Raw genomic sequence first — 20,816 nt, 5'->3', positions numbered from 1 at the left:
GGAAACATCCAGAGCCACCGTGCACAGGCGTGTGCAGGAAATGGGCTACAGGTGCCGCATTCCCCAGGTAAAGCCACTTTTGAACCATAAACAGCGGCAGAGGCGCCTGACCTGGGCTACAGAGAAGCAGCACTGGACTGTTGCTAAGTGGTCCCAAGTACTTTTTTCTGATGAAAGCAAATTTTGCATGTCATTCGGAAATCAAGGTGCCAGAGTCTGGAGGAATAATAATAAAAATAATAAATATGTATACACCGCACACTCTAATGACAACGTGTGATTAACGCTTAAATATTTATTAGTCACAAAATAAATTTGGATAGGGGAGCGAAACAGAAATATAATGCTGGAAGCGATATATATAAAAAGCAAACGTTTCGGCTCAACCAGAGCCTTATTCATTGAATCGCTGAAAGAACAAAAAAATCATAAATCACCAAATGACAAAATAACAAACTAAAAAATAATACACAAAGTAGTATAGTGATGGTGTACTTATTTGAAAAAATCCCGTGATCCTAGGAGTAAAAGACAACATATAAACCAATAAACGAATAATATATACATTATATACAGTAATAGGCTCATAGGTAGACTAGTTCTGGCAAATGAAAACAGGAAACATATGGTTACCTTATCCACAAGAAGAAGTGGAGTGAAGTGGAAAGGGTAGATATCCCTCAGTGCCAAGATTACAGCTGCAAAGAATGGCATCATAGTTAGAAAAGAGGTCTAGCCCACTATGTTATAGAGATATAGAGATCAGAGGGAATGGGGTACCTATAGCTGATGTAAAGGTTATGAGTCCTCAAGGGTGCTGGCCTGCATGCAATATATGTTGTAGCCTATGGGGGGAAGGGGAAAAGGCCAAATAAATCAATGTGTATAGGGACAAGTGAAAGGCCGTCTTGGCGCTACTGTGTCCTAGATAGTGTGGAGGCGCACATTACCTGCGGAGTAGTGGATATCAGTGGCGCTCCCGCGCCTTGCTATGGACAGCAGCGTGCCTGCAGCCCCCATGACGCTGTGTTATATGCGGCGAGGAGCGCCGAAACCGGAAGTCCCGGACCGGAAGTGACGTGGCGCTGACTGGCCGGGACACACTGCGCAGGTGCCTGTGTGTATCCTGTCGTCAGGGTAACCCAGAGGAGAGCGGTAGCGCTGTGAGAGCGCTGTGTAGTGGCCCCAGGACGCTGCAGTGTGTGAGACTTAACAGTATGAAATAGGAAGGAGGGCTATGTAAAGGGCTGAGTGAAAGCACAACATGGGAAGCTAAGTAAGATGATGAAAGGATAAATCATAAGGGGAAAGAGCTAAGGTACTGGAGTCCCTAATGGATATATATCTATTATCAATAGTGTCCAGAGGATAAGGACATAGTGTGGAGAAGACTAGACCCGGGGTATATGGCTAAGAGGGAACAGGGAAATCCAGAGACAGAAACCAGAGGGTGGAGGGGGAAGAAAACAAAGGGAGGCGGGGGGGGAAAGGGAGGGGGGGGGGGAAAGAGGGGGGGAAGGGCTGGGGGTTGGTTGGGGAGGGAAAGAACGGGAGGGGGGGGAAAGGAGTGGGAGGGGGGGGAAAGAAGAGCTATATATGAAACTCACCTACACAGATAGTAGTCTAGTGGGTCTGTAAAAGCAATGGGATAAGAGATTATTCATAGGAGCCAATCTATGTCTCTATTAAGACCTTTAGGGGCTAGAGTGTCTAATTTATGGATCCAATATGTCTCTCTTAACTTGAGTAGTTTTACATGATTGCCACCCCTACGGGGGCGGGGGACATGTTCTATAACCTGGAAACGGAGTTGAGCCACAGAGTGTCCCGATTTAGAGAAATGTTCTGGTATGGGGAGCCAATTTTTATTACAACGGATGGTCGATTTATGGCTCGCAATGCGATCCCTCACATGTTGGGTAGTCTCCCCCACATAGAGGAGACCACACGGACATTTCACCAGATACACTACAAAATTAGAATTACATGTGTGAAAACCTTTGATGGGAAAAGATTTGCCCGTCCTAGGATGGGTTATACTGTCAGATTTGATGACGTTAGAGCAAGCTGCACAATTGAGACAGGGGAATGTCCCCTGTCGGCGAGTCGTCAGTGTCCTCTGTATTGAAGTAGGCCTAGAGCTCCCCACATCAGCTCTAACTAATTTGTCACGGATATTAGGGGGTCGTTTGGTACAGATCAGGGTGGGTGCCTTAAATGAGTCTATTTCAGGATATGCTTTAGACAGCAGTGGCCAGTGTTTCCTAATGATAGAGTATACCCTGGGCATTGTCGGATGAAATGTATGTACAAAGGGAATCCGATCCCTGGGGTACATAGGAGGTTGAGGGGAAGGCGGACTTAGAGCCCTGGTCTTTTCAGAATCCAGTAATTTGGGTGAGTAGTGTCTCTGTTCGAATTTATGGGCCGTGGTATCCAGTCTTTCTTTGCGAATTTCAGGGTTGGAAACGATACGTGACACTCTATCGAATTGTGAGCGTGGCAGGCTATTTTTCGTAGTCCTAGGGTGGCAACTTGAGTAGTGCAAGAGGCTATTACTGTCGGTGGGCTTGCAGTAAAGGTCTGTGGAAAGATTACCTTCAATGTCCTTCACAACCAGTGTGTCCAAGAATGGGACTGATTCCATACTATGGTGTAGTGTAAACTGTAACTCCGGATAGATAGAATTCAATTGTGAAAAAAATTCAAGCATAGAATAAGATGTACCTGTCCAGATGAAAAAGATATCATCGATATATCGATGATATCCCAAGGCAAATCGTGAAAAGAGATCATTAGGAAAGACATGATTGATTTCAAAGAAATTCATATAGGCATTAGCGTAAGCCGGCGCTACGTTCGCACCCATCGCAGTGCCGCATCTCTGGACATAGAATGTGTCCTCGAATAGAAAATAATTTTCCCGTAGTACTATGTTGAGTAGGTCTAGACAAAATTGTATAGAATCAGCAGACATATCTGATGATTCGAGAAGAAATTTAGTAGCTTCAACCCCTTTGTCGTGTGTAATCAAGGTATATAGACTGTTGACGTCTAAGGTCACTAAGATACTCTCTGTAGGTACAGTACTCAAATTTCGTATGATCCTTAAAAAATGTCCTGTGTCCAGGAGGTATGATTTGGTATTTTTCACCAGAGGTGTCAGTATTTTTTCAAGGAAAACCGAGAGTGGAGATAAAACTGAGTCAGTTGAGGCGACTATTGGTCGTCCTGGTGGATTTTGGAGGGACTTGTGGATTTTGGGTAAGATATAAAAAACTGGTGTGATAGGATGGGGATTAATGAGAAAGGAAGCAGTTTTTTGGTCAATCGTGTGGCGATCAAGATAATCATTTAGGACGCTCTTGATTCTAGTGGTGATGTTGGTCACTGGGTCCCTTTGGATAATGCCATAGGTATTGGAGTCGGACAGTTGTCTAATGACTTCCTTCTTATAATCCATGTGGTTCATCACCACTATGGCGCCCCCTTTATCAGCTGGCTTAATTGTGATGTTTTTATTGTTTTGAAGAGATGAGAGAGCCTGTTTCTCCACCAAGGAAAGATTGGAGTGGACAGGATAGAAGCCCAGATGTTGTTCATGAGAGAATTGTTTGACCTCACGGTCCACCAGTGAAATAAAAGTTTCTGTTGCATGGTAAACGCGTGGAGGATTATACTTACTAGGTGTACGGAGGCCCAGAGACGTGATAGAGAGTTTAGGAGTCACAATATTAACAGGATCATGTGTCACCTCCCCCCTAGTATTATCTGATAGCCCAAAATGTGTTTTCAGTCTTATAGTCCGAAAAAAATGTTCAAGGTCTTTCTCCAGTTGGAAGGAGTCCCATGCCGGGGTGGGGCAGAATGATAAGCCCTTTTGTAGGACAGTCAATTCAGCCGGGGAGAGGAGATAGTCCGAGATGTTAATAACTAGATCCGGTGTCTCACCTGTGAGCGGGTGGCCATTCTTTCCCCTTGATCTCCTGGTGGGTCTGCGGTTGGTTGTCCTCCCTTGCGGCCCTTTGATAAAAAATGCTGTCTGCCGGAGGTCGTGGAGGAATCGCTCCCTGAGCTGAATGATCCATATCTCCGTTGGTTTCGGGGTCGGCGCCATGTTCCTGTATTGACGGAAGTATCGTTCCATTTGTAGACTTTGTTCAACAAATAGTCCTCCGTGTCACGTTGGAATTTTTGTCTCTTGCGTTCCTGTAGAGACTTCTGATGTTCCGTGAGTGATTTCTCTGTCTTGCTCTTGAGAGAGGTCCACTCCGTAGAAGATAGAGCGGTTGATAGTTGTGCTTCGATAGCCTGTATATTCTGTTTGGTCTCCACAATAGTTTTTTGTAGATACTCTATGGTGAGTAATATTATATCCAGAGAGCACTTATTCAGTATTCTTTTGTATTTCTCACAGTAATCAGGGTTGTCAGAAAAGAGGGTTGGGCGAAGGTTACTCCTAAGCCCTCTGGGAATTTTACTCTGCCTGTGATATTCGGCCAGAGTTGTGCAATGCAGATCGTAGGAGATCAGCTTGCGTCTTTCTTTTTCATAATCCCTGGTTCGTAATTCCTGAGCGGGGGTTCTCAAAAATTCGTTAGAACCAGTCACCTGGGATAAAATATTCGAGGTGGTTGCCAAATCGTAGGCAAACGTGTCAGTAGACATGTATACTGCAGGGGAGACTAGGGGAGTAACGGAAAAACCGGTGCAAAAGCGCCAAAATGGTACGTCACAAATATAATAATGGCGTGCACTCAGTCAGAATTTGCGAGGTGCTGGTGTAATGGATCAGAAGATCCTGAATACTAATAAATATGTATACACCGCACACGCTAATGACAACGTGTGATTAACGCTTAAATATTTATTAGTCACAAAATAAATTTGGATAGGGGAGCGAAACAGAAATATAATGCTGGAAGCGATATATATAAAAAGCAAACGTTTCGGCTCAACCAGAGCCTTATTCATTGAATCGCTGAAAGAACAAAAAAATCATAAATCACCAAATGACAAAATAACAAACTAAAAAATAATACACAAAGTAGTATAGTGATGGTGTACTTATTTGAAAAAATCCCGTGATCCTAGGAGTAAAAGACAACATATAAACCAATAAACGAATAATATATACATTATATACAGTAATAGGCAATCATGGTGGCAATCATGTAAAACTACTCAAGTTAAGAGAGACATATTGGATCCATAAATTAGACACTCTAGCCCCTAAAGGTCTTAATAGAGACATAGATTGGCTCCTATGAATAATCTCTTATCCCATTGCTTTTACAGACCCGCTAGACTACTATCTGTGTAGGTGAGTTTCATATATAGCTCTTCTTTCCCCCCCCCTCCCACTCCTTTCCCCCCCCCTCCCACTCCTTTCCCCCCACTCCCACTCCTTCCCCCCCCTCCCGTTCTTTCCCTCCCCAACCAACCCCCAGCCCTTCCCCCCCTCCCTTTCCCCCCCCCGCCTCCCTTTGTTTTCTTCCCCCTCCACCCTCTGGTTTCTGTCTCTGGATTTCCCTGTTCCCTCTTAGCCATATACCCCGGGTCTAGTCTTCTCCACACTATGTCCTTATCCTCTGGACACTATTGATAATAGATATATATCCATTAGGGACTCCAGTACCTTAGCTCTTTCCCCTTATGATTTATCCTTTCATCATCTTACTTAGCTTCCCATGTTGTGCTTTCACTCAGCCCTTTACATAGCCCTCCTTCCTATTTCATACTGTTAAGTCTCACACACTGCAGCGTCCTGGGGCCACTACACAGCGCTCTCACAGCGCTACCGCTCTCCTCTGGGTTACCCTGACGACAGGATACACACAGGCACCTGCGCAGTGTGTCCCGGCCAGTCAGCGCCACGTCACTTCCGGTCCGGGACTTCCGGTTTCGGCGCTCCTCGCCGCATATAACACAGCGTCATGGGGGCTGCAGGCACGCTGCTGTCCATAGCAAGGCGCGGGAGCGCCGCTGATATCCACTACTCCGCAGGTAATGTGCGCCTCCACACTATCTAGGACACAGTAGCGCCAAGACGGCCTTTCACTTGTCCCTATACACATTGATTTATTTGGCCTTTTCCCCTTCCCCCCATAGGCTACAACATATATTGCATGCAGGCCAGCACCCTTGAGGACTCATAACCTTTACCTCAGCTATAGGTACCCCATTCCCTCTGATCTCTATATCTCTATAACATAGTGGGCTAGACCTCTTTTCTAACTATGATGCCATTCTTTGCAGCTGTAATCTTGGCACTGAGGGATATCTACCCTTTCCACTTCACTCCACTTCTTCTTGTGGATAAGGTAACCATATGTTTCCTGTTTTCATTTGCCAGAACTAGTCTACCTATGAGCCTATTACTGTATATAATGTATATATTATTCGTTTATTGGTTTATATGTTGTCTTTTACTCCTAGGATCACGGGATTTTTTCAAATAAGTACACCATCACTATACTACTTTGTGTATTATTTTTTAGTTTGTTATTTTGTCATTTGGTGATTTATGATTTTTTTGTTCTTTCAGCGATTCAATGAATAAGGCTCTGGTTGAGCCGAAACGTTTGCTTTTTATATATATCGCTTCCAGCATTATATTTCTGTTTCGCTCCCCTATCCAAATTTATTTTGTGACTAATAAATATTTAAGCGTTAATCACACGTTGTCATTAGAGTGTGCGGTGTATACATATTTATTAGTATTCAGGATCTTCTGATCCATTACACCAGCACCTCGCAAATTCTGACTGAGTGCACGCCATTATTATATTTATTTAGAGTCTGGAGGAAGACTGGGGAGAAGGAAATGCCAAAATGCCTGAAGTCCAGTGTCAAGTACCCACAGTCAGTGATGGTGTGGGGTGCCATGTCAGCTGCTGGTGTTGGTCCACTGTGTTTCATCAAGGGCAGGGTCAATGCAGCTAGCTATCAGGAGATTTTGGAGCACTTCATGCTTCTATCGGCTGAAATGCTTTATGGAGATGAAGATTTCATTTTTCAGCACGACCTGGCACCTGCTCACAGTGCCAAAACCACTGGTAAATGGTTTACTGACCATGGTATTACTGTGCTCAATTGGCCTGCCAACTCTCCTGACCTGAACCCCATAGAGAATCTGTGGGATATTGTGAAGAGAAAGTTGAGAGACGCAAGACCCAACACTCTGGATGAGCTTAAGGCCGCTATTGAAGCATCCTGGGCCTCCATAACATCTCAGCAGTGTCACAGGCTGATTGCCTCCATGCCACGCCGCATTGAAGCAGTCATTTCTGCCAAAGGATTCCCGACCAAGTATTGAGTGCATAACTGAACATTATTATTTGATGTTTTTTTTTGTTTGTTATTAAAAAACACTTTTATTTGATTGGATGGGTGAAATATGCTAATTTATTGAGACAGGTTTTTTGGGTTATCAGGAGTTGTATGCCAAAATCATCAGTATTAAAACAATAAAAGACCTGACAAATTTCAGTTGGTGGATAATGAATCTATAATATATGAAAGTTTAATTGTAATCATTACATTATGGTAAATAATGAAATTTAACACTATATGCTAATTTTTTGAGAAGGACCTGTACTACGTGGACATGCATATTCTAGAATACCTGATGCGTTAGAATCGGGCCACCATCTAGTATTACATACCTAGGGACCAAAATCAATAATGCACTCTCCTCTCTCTATGACTTTATACCACTCATCCATAAATTAGAACTTGACATTTCCTCATGGAAAGAAGCCCCCATTTCCTGGTTTGGAAGAATTAACTTGATAAAAATGATTACTCTCCCAAAATCTTATACTTTCTCGAAGTTGTACCTATTCATATTCCTCAGCTTTTCTTTCAAAGAATCAAACTTCTTCATATCTCAAAGTACACTAACAAAAGCGAAAAATAAAGGTGGACTGGGACTCCCAGAATTCGAAATATATAGACTTTCTAGACATTTTGCCAGATCCATGGAAACTATGGGTAAATAGAACTCGGCTCTCTTAGTGCCAACATCAACCACTTCCTATGGTTAACTTTGTACAGCACATACAAATATAGTGAAATAACAAACCCACTCACTAAATTAACCGTAAGACTTTGGAATAAAACCAACAAAAGATAGTCTAATCCGTAATATTTGTCCATACTACTTTATTATACCAGGATTCCAAATAGATATAAATCCTTAAAAAATAAAATTAAAACATCAGAAAACCTATCTAATAAACCAATTGGTCATTTAATGTATAAAAATAAAGCTATTACTGCAAAAAAGATAAAATCTCTCTTCGCTAATATTAGGCTACGTTCACATTAGCGTTTTGCGTGTTTGCGTCGGGCGACGCAGCGGCGATGCATGCGTCATGCGCCCCTATATTTAACATGGGGGACGCATGGACATGCGTTGTGCTGCGTTGTGTGTGTTTTTTTTGCTGCAAGCGTCGGGCGCAGAAAACGCAACAAGTTGCATTTTTCTTGCGTCCAAATTTCGGCAAAAAAGGACGCATGCGTCGCAAAACGCAGCGTTTTTGCGTGCGTTTTGGTGCGTTTTTATTTGCGTTGTGCGTTGCGTCGCCGACGCAGCGGCGCACAACGCAAATGTGAACGTAGCCTTAGACTTACAGATCCTGATCTTCTAATCCTTAAAGAAACAGCCAGGATCCACTTACCAGACACTTCAAACCTAAAAGTTGACAGTTCAGTACAAGATCTATTTCTAAATACGAAAGAAAAAAATCAATGTGAACAAGGTCCCTGCCCCAGATGGTCTGCATCCAAAACTTCTTAAGGAATTCAGCTCAGTTGGGCCCCATAAACTAATTTTAAGAGACTATTTAGTGACTGATACTGTACTGAGTGTTCAGGGTAGTGGTGCCCATTAACCCTAAAGGTACCGTCACACTGAGCGACGCTGCAGCGATACCGACAACGGATCGCTGCAGCGTCGCTGGAGAGCTGTCACACAGACAGCTCTCCAGCGACCAACGATGCCGGTAACCAGGGTAAACATCGGGTTACTAAGCGCAGGGCCACGTTTAGTAACCCGATGTTTACCCTGGTTACCAGCGTAAATGTAAAAAATAACCAAACACTTCATACTTACATTCCGCTGTCTGTCCCTCGGCGCTCTGCTTCTCTGCCCTGTGTAAGTACAGCGGCCAGAAAGCAGAGCGGTGACGTTCCGCTGTGCTTTCCGGCCGCTGTGCTTACACAGGGCAGAGAAGCAGAGCGCCGAGGGACAGACAGCGGAAGGTAAGTATGAAGTGTTTTTTTTTTTTTTACTTTAACGCTGGTAACCAGGGTAAACATCGGGTTACTAAGCGTGGCCCTGCGCTTAGTAACCCGATGTTTACCCTGGTTACCAGTGAAGACATCGCTGAATCGGCGTCACACACACCGATTCAGCGATGTCAGCAGGAAGTCCAGCGACGAAATAAAGTGCTGGACTTTCTGCAGCGACCAACGACATCACAGCAGGATCCTGATCGCTGCTGTGTCAAACTGAACGATATCGCTAGCCAGGACGCTGCAACGTCACGGATCGCTAGCGATATCGTTCAGTGTGACGTTACCTTAAGTGATAGAGCTAGTTTTGACCTTAATTACCAGAGCAAATTTTAGAAATCTGAACACTGTCACTTTATGTGGTAATAACTCGGGAATGCTTCAAGGGATCCCACTGATTCTGAGATTGTTTTTTCATGATATATTGTACGTCATGTTAGTGTTAAATATGGGTCAATTTGATTTGCTGATATTTATGAAAATATTGAAAATTAGCAAAAAAATTTAAAATATTGCAATTTTCAATCAAACTTTATATTTTTATGTCCTTAAATCAGATAGTTATACCACACAAAATAAATAATAAATAACACTTCCCACATGTCTACTTTACATCAGTACATTTTTTTAAACATAATTTTTTTAGCTAGAAGGGTTAAAAATTGACCAGCAATTTCTCAATTTCCAACAACATTTACAAAACCATGTTTTTAGGGACCACATCACATTTGAAGTGACTTTGAGGGGTCTATATGACAGAAAATACCCAAAAGTGACACCATTCTAAAAACTGCAATCCTCAAAGTCCTCAAAACCAAATTCAAAAAGCTTATTAAAGGGCCACTGTCACCCCCCTCCAGCCGTTATAAACTAAAAGAGCCACCTTGTGCAGCAGTAATGCTGCAGTCTAACAAGGTAGCTCTTTTAGTTTTTGTTTCTGTTATTCCCACAATAAATGTATTTATAAATCTGCTGAAATACCTTTGTACCTGGAGGCGGGACTGAAGCCTCCTCTTAGAAGCGCCCAACTGCCGTCAGTCATCTCTTGTGTAGATTTTCGCCGCCCCCTCAGCGCTGTTATTGTGTGAATTCCGGCGCCTGCGCTCTGCTCTTCTGCCTTGCGCAGGCGCATAGAGCATTTGCCGTCCTAGCACTGGTGCCAGGTTTCGTTCTGCGCCTGTGCGGGCAGTGCGGCCACCCTGTTACTGAATCCCCACCCCGCACTGTGTTATGCATTATGCACAGTGCGGGGCTGGGATTCCTGGGCATGCGCACTGCGCTTCTCAGACGCTCCCCAGGTCCCCCGCCTTTCAGCGTTGCCGGAATATACAGGTATCCTTGCCGGCGTTTGGAACAGCCGCACAGAACAATGCTGGAAGGCGGGGGACCTGTGGAGCGTCTGACAAGTGCAGTGCGCATGCCCAGGAATCAGTAACAGGCTGGCCGCATTGACCGCACAGGCGCAGAAAGGAACCCGGCACCAGTGCTCGGACGGATAATGCTCTATGCGCCTGCGCAAGGCAGAAGAGCAGAGCACAGGCGCCAGATTTCACACAATAATAGCGCTGAGGGGGCGGCGAAAATCAACCCAACAGATGACTGACGGCAGTTGGGCGCTTCTAAGAGGAGGCTTCAGTCCCGCCTCCATGGACAAAGATAGGTATTTCAGCAGATTTATAAATACATTTATTGTGGGAATAACAGAAACAAAAACTAAAAGAGCCACCTTGTTAGACTGCAGCATCACTGCTGCACAAGGTGGCTCTTTTAGTTTATAACGGCTGGAGGGGGGTGACAGTGGCCCTTTAACCCTTCAAGTGCTTCACATGAATTAATGGAATGTGGAAGGAAAATAATGAACATTTTACTTTTTTACACAAACAATTGCTTTAGCCCCAAATTTGTTGTGTTCATAAGGTTAACATGAGAAAATGGACCCTAAAATTTGTTGGGCAATATCTCCTGATTACGCCGATACCCTATACGTGGGGAAAACTACTCTTTGGGCACACTGCAGGGTTTTTTCAAAGCAGAAATGGCTGGATTCAAGAGTGGACGCCATGTCACTATCCAGAAATATGATAATGGCCGCTATATTCCTGATAGATTGTAGAGGGGAGAGCTAAGTGAGATGGAGGCTGATTAGTAGAGAGTTGCAGTAGTCCAGTTGTAGGGGATGTAAATGTGTATATTGTTCCTTCTTTTCCCCTAACCCTTTAAGAATGTAAATAATGTGTTATTATTATTATTATTATACATTTTTATAGCTCCATTTATTCCATGGCGCTTTACATGTGAATACGGGGCAAATACAGACAAATACATTAAACATGAGTAAACAACAAGGCACATGAGTATATAAGGAGGGAGGACCCTGCCCGCGAGGGCTCACAGTCTGCAGGGGATGGGTGATGAAACTAGGGGAGAGGGTAGGGCAGGTTGTGCAGCGGTTCAGTAAGTTCAGGATCACTGCAGGCTGTAGGCTTGTCGGAAGAGGTGAGTCTTCAGGTTCTTTTTGAAGGTTCCTATGGTAGGCGAGAGTCTGATGTGTTGGTGTAGAGAGTTCCAGAGTATGGGGGAAGCACGGGAGAAGTCTTGGATGCTGTAGTGGGAAGAAGAGATGAGAGGGGAGTAGAGAAGGAGATCTTGAGAGGATCGGAGGTTGCATGCATGTAGGGAGACCATGTCACAGATGTATGGAGGAGACAGGTTGTGGATGGTTTTGTATGTCATTGTGAGGGTTTTGAACTGGAGTCTCTGGGCGATAGGAAGCCAGTGAAGGGCTTGACATAGGGGAGAGGCTGGGGAATAGCGGGGAGACGGGTAGATTAGTCGGGCAGCAGAGTGAAGGATGGATTGGAGTGGTGCCAGAGTGCTAGAGGGGAGTCCAGAGAGTAGGAGGTTACAGTAGTCGAGGCGGGAGATGATAAGGGCGTGCACAGATCCGGGAAATATTTCTGAATATGAGATGGCAGGAGGAGGCAAGGGCTTGGATATGTGGCTTGAAAGAAAGGGCAGTGTTATTGATGTGTTCGTGCACGGTGGCACTGCTACAAATAAAGTGTATTGTCACCGTGTATAAAGGCATTGCTATACCTCATGTATATTGCTCTGCATATATATATATATATATATATATATATATACAGTATATATATATATATCATGTCACTGTTATATGTTTTGCACACATAGTTTTAGGGAAAGTTTGTCCCCTGGCCCAGTATATTGATAGGGGCGTAATGTCCATAGTTGGGCACTAGAGGGAGGCACTGCAGCACATAGTTAGAATAGGAAGGGCACAGTGAATAAGTATAGTGTAGTTTCCTGGTTCTAGTCAGTCAGGGCCTTAGCAGCTGTACAGCTCACAGGGCTGCCTGGCCAGAAGTCGCTGTGCCCCGCAACGTTGAAGAAAGGGGCCCAGCATAGTACAGCTAGCTAAATAATTCCTCTAGGAGGAAAGGAGTATGGGAACGCTGCGGACACAGCTGAAGGAATCTGTCCCCATAGAGAGAGAAGTTTGTTCAGCCGAGCAGCACAAGCAAGATGTGGCAGATCTTTGCCTGGGCAGCAGTTCTTAGAACCGAGGCAAAGCGGTGTAGGACTCCGCCATGTGAGGCAAGAATTCTGGATGGAATAGAATCTGCTGGACTGGAAGATTCGATCCGACCCAGGGCTGAGCATAGGGAAGGAAATGACAGAACAGGGACAGAAGAGAAGGTACTGAATGCGATACCAGAAGTGCCTGTATTTGAACATGCTGTGCTGAGTAAACAAATTGTTATTGAACTTAAGCCGGAGTGTGCCTCCTTTAATGCGGAACCATCTGTGAAGAATGCATCCCAGTACCGGGCAAGTCCAGATGGCGCAGAGAATCAGCACAGAGGTAACGCAACAGAAAAATGTGAACTTTTGCTGGGAAAGGACCAGGGAGTGATACAGGGATTGCTGTCGGCCATGGATACCTCCCTGGCTCCCCCTTCCTACACAGTCAAGAATGAATCAGAGCAACAGTAGGAGTTTTTACAGATAAAGGTCAAATTCTAGAAATGCTTTAGAGGTGGGAGTGACATGAGCAAGTGAGAGATCGGATGTAGGGATTGAATCAAAGATCTGAGTCAATTATAGGCTCAATATAGCGGGCAATCTGCTTGAGAGCTATGGTAGAACCACACAGGGAGATGGCAATTTTAGGTTGGTTAGTAGAGGGAGGAAAACCAAGGAGTTTAGTTTTTGACAGATTCAGTTTTATATAGAAAGAGGACATAATGGTAGAGGCATATATTTTGTAAGAAGGTGGGTGTGATGTCAGGAGAAGAGGTGTATAGTTTGTTGTCATCAGCATAGAGATGGTACTGGAAACCAAATCTGCCGATGGTTTGTCAAATAGATGCTGTGTTCAGATAAAAGAGTAGGGGACTTAAATATGAATCGTGAGGAACCCCGACAGTAAGTGGAAGAGGAGAGGAAGAAGAGCTGAAGTGAAGGAGCAGTCCGAGATAGGAAGAAAAGCAAGAGAAAAAGATGTCCTTGAGGCCGATGGAGTGGACCATAGTGACGAGGAGCTGGTCACAGAATTATTAATCTGTGGAATAGTCTACGTCAGGAGCTGGTCACAGCAGGAACCGTTCATGTTTTTTTAAAAAAAAAAAGCCTTAGAGTCTTTTCTAGAAGAAAATAACAAATAATTATGTAATTGGAGCACACTGGCTCATGCTTATGGTAGGACATATCATTTTTCTTTTTATCCTTTTCCATTCTTCGGTTGGACTTCATGGACATTTGTCTGTTTTCAACCGGATTATCCATCCAGCTATGTCTATATAGCTGCTGTAAAGCAGATCTGAGAACTACTGTTCAGAACAGGCAAGATGGTTGCCCTAATAATTATGTCCAGAAAATAAAATAGCGGTATATACAGCCATCAAACAGATTTGAACAGGATTGCGCTTCAGTATCTGGTTTTAATTAAGGGGGAAAAAAATGAAGGTGAGACATTTCTTTTATCATGTTGAAGTATTACTAATGTAAATCGTGTAGCAATTTGGAGTTGCTATGTGATTCTACTATTTATATCTCTTGTTATCTCTCCAAGTTGAAAGAGGTGTTAAATGTAATCAAAACTACAAAACCAGAATCTAATTAATTGAAGGAGAGAATGAGAGTGATTAAAATGTGTAGTGCTAGTACACAGAGGGAACGTGGCTGATCCGGCATCTCTCCTAGCCTTTTTTTTGCTTGATATACACTTACATTATGTAACAGTTTCTTATGCACTTTGAATAGTTCTCCAAAGAATTGTTCCATAATTGGAAGTCCTTGGTGCATTTTCATTATGAAGGTGCCGTTATCAACTATAAGTAAATGAATATATTATTTTTGTATCCGATAACCTGTGATTTTATCAAAACAACAGAAAGATAACAAGGTCAGCAAAAACTTGGTGATAGATTTCCTTTTACCAGTATGTAATATCACATTATTAGGATGTATTCACACATTGCAGTTGAATAACAATTTTGCACAAAATCGATGTTGATTAGCAAAACCCTGATTGAACCACAACGTGAGTGTGCGCCCTTATACATTGTAGCTGTCACATACCACTCAGTGTTTGCCTTAGGCAATCTTCTGGTATTAGTCCTATTAGAACCTGTGAACTGATGTGGGATTCAACCTTTGATTGATTAAACTATTTTGGCTTTTTTTTAACATCACTACAGCCACTGATTCATTAAAACTGGCATTTTGTACAAGAATGAAATGCACCAAATTCATTAAAAGGTGCACACCACTCAATTTATCACTTATTATCAGTGGCGTGTGCCTCCATGTGCCTCGCCTGAAATGTTTATCCAGTTTTGGATACATTTTGGCCTTTTATTTTTTACTAGATGGTGGCTCGATTCTAACGCATCGGGTATGCTAGAATATGTATGTAGTTTATTTATGAAGATTTCAGAATAATGCAATGAATACACAAGATTTGGCCGGCCGGGCGCGACAGATTAGCGAATCGTGGTTCAAATCGCACGCCAATTCACAGCCTGACTGCGCCTGTCGCTGATTGTTCACAGCTGGCCGACCATGACCAATCAGTGAAGCCATGGCCAGCTGCAGATTTTTGAGGACCCTGGGCAAAAGAGTCTCACAGCCCACGTAGCATATAACACAGCCCACGTAGTATATAGCACAGCCACGTAGTATATTGCACAGCCACGTAGTATATAGCACAGCCACATAGTATATAGCACAGCTACGTAGTATATAGCACAGTTATGTAGTATATAGCACAGCCACATAGTATATAGCACAGACACATAGTATATAGCACAGCTACATAGTATATAGCACAGCCATGTAGTATATACCACAGGCACATAGTATATAGCACAGCTACGTAGTATATAGCACAGCTACATAGTATATAGCACAGCCACATAGTATATAGCAGCCACGTAGTATATAGCCCAGCCACGTAGTATATACCACAGGCACATAGTATATAGCACAGCCCACGCAGTATATAACACAGCCACGTAGTATATAGCACAGCCCACGTAGTATATAGCACAGCCCACGCAGTATATAACACAGCCCATGTAGTATATAACACAGCCCACGAAGTATATAGCACAGCCCACGTACTATATAGCACAGCCCACGCAGTATATAACAGCCACGTAGTATATTGCACAGCCATGTAGTATATAGCAAAGCCCACATAGTGTACAGCACAGCGACGTAGTATATAACACAGCCCACGCAGTATATAACACAGCCCACGCAGTATATAACAAAGCCCACATAGTATATAACACAGCCACGTAGTATATAGCACAGCCACGTAGTATATTGCACAGCCATGTAGTATATAGCACAACACACGTAGCGTAGAGCATAGTGACGTAGTATATAACACAGCCCACGCAGTATATAACACAGCCCACGCAGTATGTAACACAGCCCTGTTAAAAAAAAGAATTAAAATAAAAAATAGTTATATACTCACCTTCTGGTGGCCCCCGGATCCAGCTCAGGCCTTTAGCGATGCTCCTCGCGCCGCTCCGTTCCCAGTAATGCTTTGCGGCAATAACTCACGATGTAGCGGTCTCGCGAGACCGCTACATCATCATGGGTCATTGCCGCAATACATTCTTGGGACTGGAGCATTGCGAGGAGCGGGAAAGGCTGCCGCGGACGCCGGAAGGTGAGAATATAATGATTTTTTTAATTATTATTTTTAACATTATATGTTTTTACTATTGATGCATAGGCAGCATCATTGGTAAAAAGTTAGTCACACAGGGTTAATTGCAGCGTTAACGGACTGCGTTACACCATGTTATGCCGCGGTGTAACGCAGTCCATTTAACAGACTGCTAAAACGCTATGTGGGCGCTGACTGGTGGGAGGGGCCAATTCGCGGCCGGACTGTGCCTGTCGCTGATTGGTCGCGCCCAGCCGGCCGCAACTAATCAGTGATGCGGGATTTCCGTGACAGATAGACAGACAAACAGTCTGAAGTGGACCTTAGATGATTATATAGATTTTTCATTATCGAGACGCCATTAATGGTCATACATCGCCCCTACACTTAACCTTCACCACATGCCCTCAAGAACCTTATGAAACAGGTCCATGGATCTGCTTCCTCAGTAGAGGCTCAACCAGGAATAGCGGGTTGTACAGAAAGAGCATGCTAAAAGGCCAAAGACATCCTTACCGCTCCCCACAGCTGGACAATGCCGATATTTTAGTAGCCCCTGATGGCCAGTTACCTACTGCTCCTGTTATACTATCCGATGCTCGATGGGTTCTGTGAACTATCACCACCACACCTATGTCTACTGCCGAAAGGGAATTCCATATTAACAATTCGCATTGTTGTCTGGATAATGGGTCCTATAGATGCCTAAGATGAACTGACAGTGGTATCCAAACTTGACAATGTTACTTCCAACAGGTGGCGCTATAGAGTTTAAGTCCTCTTTTTCTCAGAAGAGGCAATTTGCACACGGATAAGCAAATAATTTCTATGGACAGCGATTCCACAGCAATTTTTTGCAGTAAGCTATAACAAGTCCAGATGCAGCCGGCCGTCCACCAGTGTAGAGAAAATCACTACCCAGATAGCGCTGTTGTTGATAATTAGATGCCTATAACGCTTATTAACTTTGCACTAATGACAGGCAGAATGTAATTGTGCTGAATTAATTCATCCATCTGATGCCCATTTGCAATTATCTACAGTACATTTTAATTTCATTTTCTAGGGATGAAAGCTGACTACGAGGCTTTTCGCATTTGCATTAGTATTGTGCTACACGTACCCAATAATATATATCTGACTGAGGGTTCATTTCTTTGTAGTTTACAATCAGTACAACCAGTATTGGACTAGGGGGCCAAGTGCCCACCAGTAACCAACTCCAGGGCCACACTTTTCAGCTACATGCAAATGTTACATTATTCTCAATCACAAATGTACAATGAATGGGTAGATTGATAAATGAATAAGATGCTGCCATTGTCTGTACATAGTGATTCAAGTGTATAGTGCTCATATATGAGGGTAGTGACCTACTCCTGCACAGGGGCCCAACGGAGGATTCTTCTGTTCTCTGGTGGGTTAGTCCATGCCTTCCTCCCTCATTCAGACGTCTGTTTTTTACATGTGCTCTCTCCATGGTTTCCATGGATAGTACACTTACCCATTATAAAAACGGACACACGGACCAAACACTGATGACACCGGTACCATTTTCTTCATGTACGTTATTAAATACAGATCTGTGAACGGGGCCTCAGTATGTGCCTTTTCTGTACAGTGAATATAGTTTGTTATTCTCCTGCTGAGGCTACGTTCACATGATTGTACAGTATTTTTCATACTAGTGAGGTCCATGGAAAACTGACAGAACTCGGACAATGGTATGTATTAGGGCTGTTCAGATGTGCGTTTTTTTTAAATGGACCAAATGTCTACATGAAAATATCGCAACCTTCACTTGTATGGACCAAGGCCGTGCCCACTAGACGGGTTCAGGCCAGGAGTATACATATTGCATACTCGACTGGTGAATCCTCGCAGAGCACAGTGCGCACGCTGGAGGTATTCACAAGTCTGCAGACACACGGAGCGATTGCAGACTTATCGATTTGGACCGGACAACCCCTTTAACATTATGTATGGGCCTTTGCTATCTGAGTACAAATTAGACTGCATACTGACCAATGTATATCAATAAGATTGTTGAGATGACTGGTTTACTCCACATTGATTGACTTCAGAAATGTATGTTGAGCCCAGAAAACACTTTTAGGCCGGGGTCACACTTGCGAGTTCAATGGACAGACTCGCGCATCAATACCTGGCACTGCCGCTGGCACTTGAGCTTTCAGCGGCATAGAAATACATGCAGCCGCACGCTCCGGCCCCGAGTGCCGGCGGCAGTATCGGGTGTTGATTCGAGAGACTCGCGCGAGTTCCTCTCATCGAACTCGCAAGTGTGACCCCGACCTTAAGTGTATGATCTTTTTTCTAGACATAGACAAAAGTTGCCTGGATCAAAATATTTCAGCGGTTGTTGCTGACAGCTATCTCAATTGCTGTCTTGCTGTATGAAGTACTAAACCTGGTTTATTTGCACCAAAATCATCACGAAACCAGGTTTGAATATGCTCAAAGGACTGAGATGTCTTTTGGAGGAGAAAAAAAGACAATTTTTAACAGTGTGAAAAAAAAATCCATGCTTCTCTTACCCATTAAAATGCAAAAAACTGACAATGCTCAGTTGACACACAGATGGCAGGCATGTCCTGTTGGTTTTTTAATGGACACATTGACTTGAATGGGTGATTTTGATCCACAAATCAGATTGGACAATTGGTCCGCAAAAAATGGATGTGTGAACATGCTCAAAGGCTATAATTGGTGCAGGCTCTATGAAAAACATGACTAGAACATAGACGTAAAAACCTGAAATCTGACTAATGCATCATACTACTTTTTTGCTTTTATTATTATTATTATTTATTTATATAGCACCATTAATTCCATGGTGCTCTACATGTGAAAAGGGGTTACATACAGGGTTCTAGATATCGTTAACAGTAAACAAATTTACAGTGACAGACTAAGGGAGACAGAGGGGAGAGGACCCTGTCCTTGCGGACTTACATTCTTCAGGATAGTGGGGAAGAGACAGGAGGTTGGTGTGCTGCAGCACTGGTGGTGGTGAGGCGGCAGCTCGGGTGGTCGTGGCGGCAGCTCGGGTGGTCGGTGACGTGGCGGCAGCTCGGGTGGTTGGTGACGTGGCGGCAGCTCGGGTGGTCGGTGACGTGGTGGCAGCTCGGGTGGTCGGTGACGTGGCAGCAGCTCGGGTGGTCGGTGACGTGGCGGCAGCTCGGGTGGTCGGTGACGTGGTGGCAGCTCGGGTGGTCGGTGACGTGGCGGCAGCTCGGGTGGTTGGTGACGTGGCGGCAGCTCGGGTGGTTGGTGACGTGGCGGCAGCTCAGGTGGTCGGTGACGTGGTGACAGCTCGGGTGGTTGGTGACGTGGCGGCAGCTCGGGTGGTCGGTGACATGGCTGCAGCTCAGGTGGTCGGTAACGTGGCGGCAGCTTTTTTGAGGATGGGTGTGATGGTGGCATGTTTGAAGGCAGAGTTTTAGTTAACTAGTCCCGCTTGAACAAAAACATGGTAAAGACTTGTGTACTTCTGATATCCTGGCTATTATCATCTGTTGTGCTATTCTTCCATGTACAAATGAATAGAAAAATAATAGACCTCATTAAAGTCAATGGATCTCTTAGGATCTGTTAGGCTTCCCTTCAAATCTCCAATTCCCTTCCTATCTCTTCCAAGATCTCACTAAATTGTATCCGCCAGCCAGGAAAGGGGTTTTTATGGAATAGGAGCCAATTTTTTAACAATCGCTTCCACCTTGGAGCGTAAACCTCATAGTACTGTCACACACAGATCTTCCATCCCGCTACTTTTCATCTCAAACTACAAGATCTCCGCATCTCACAGCAGACAGGTGACACCAAGAGAAGTAGAGAAGCTCTCTGCAGTCACATAGATGACCCCAGTACACAGGAGAGTCACTAGTATATTTAGTATATTGGCTATGGCATTTTCTCTGCTTGTATTTTCTTTTGCTATGCTATTAATTGCATGGCGTATGAGGCATTTCTGTTCCTTTTTGCGAAACACGACAAAGTCTATTTCTAGAAAATGTTGGCACTTTAGCAACATAGAACACAACACATTCTAAGATGAGCAATGCCGACAGCAATGCACAATGTGTGCCGCTCGCTCATTACACGGGATTATTTCATTAAAGGTTTCTTTGTGAACCCAGAGAACCTATCTGGACTTCTGCAGCAGGGGCTCATGCACACAGCTATATTATTGCTCCATACAACTGAGATGTATGAGGCCATTATGAATCACTTATACAAGTCTATGTGGCCTTAATTTACCTCCCTATGTCTCATGTTTCACATGGCA

General features: G+C 44.0%; 1 protein-coding gene and 1 long non-coding RNA gene across 2 annotated transcripts in view; one reads left to right on the top strand and one right to left on the bottom strand.

The window, feature by feature from the left end:
• The window catches only part of MINAR1 (membrane integral NOTCH2 associated receptor 1), a 235,533-nt gene that overhangs the window by 48,297 nt on the left and 166,420 nt on the right, over positions 1–20,816 (bottom strand). The window lies entirely within an intron of this gene.
• LOC138674270 (uncharacterized) lies at positions 6,114–6,732 on the top strand. Its single transcript, XR_011320563.1, has 3 exons — positions 6,114–6,176; positions 6,259–6,323; positions 6,548–6,732. It is a non-coding gene; the product is annotated as an uncharacterized lncRNA (long non-coding RNA).

Source organism: Ranitomeya imitator, chromosome 4, assembly GCF_032444005.1.
Source record: "Ranitomeya imitator isolate aRanImi1 chromosome 4, aRanImi1.pri, whole genome shotgun sequence".
In the NCBI taxonomy this organism is placed as follows: domain Eukaryota; kingdom Metazoa; phylum Chordata; class Amphibia; order Anura; family Dendrobatidae; genus Ranitomeya; species Ranitomeya imitator.
The sequence above is the reverse complement of the archived record's forward strand: the minus strand, read 5'-3'. Positions and strand labels throughout refer to the sequence as shown.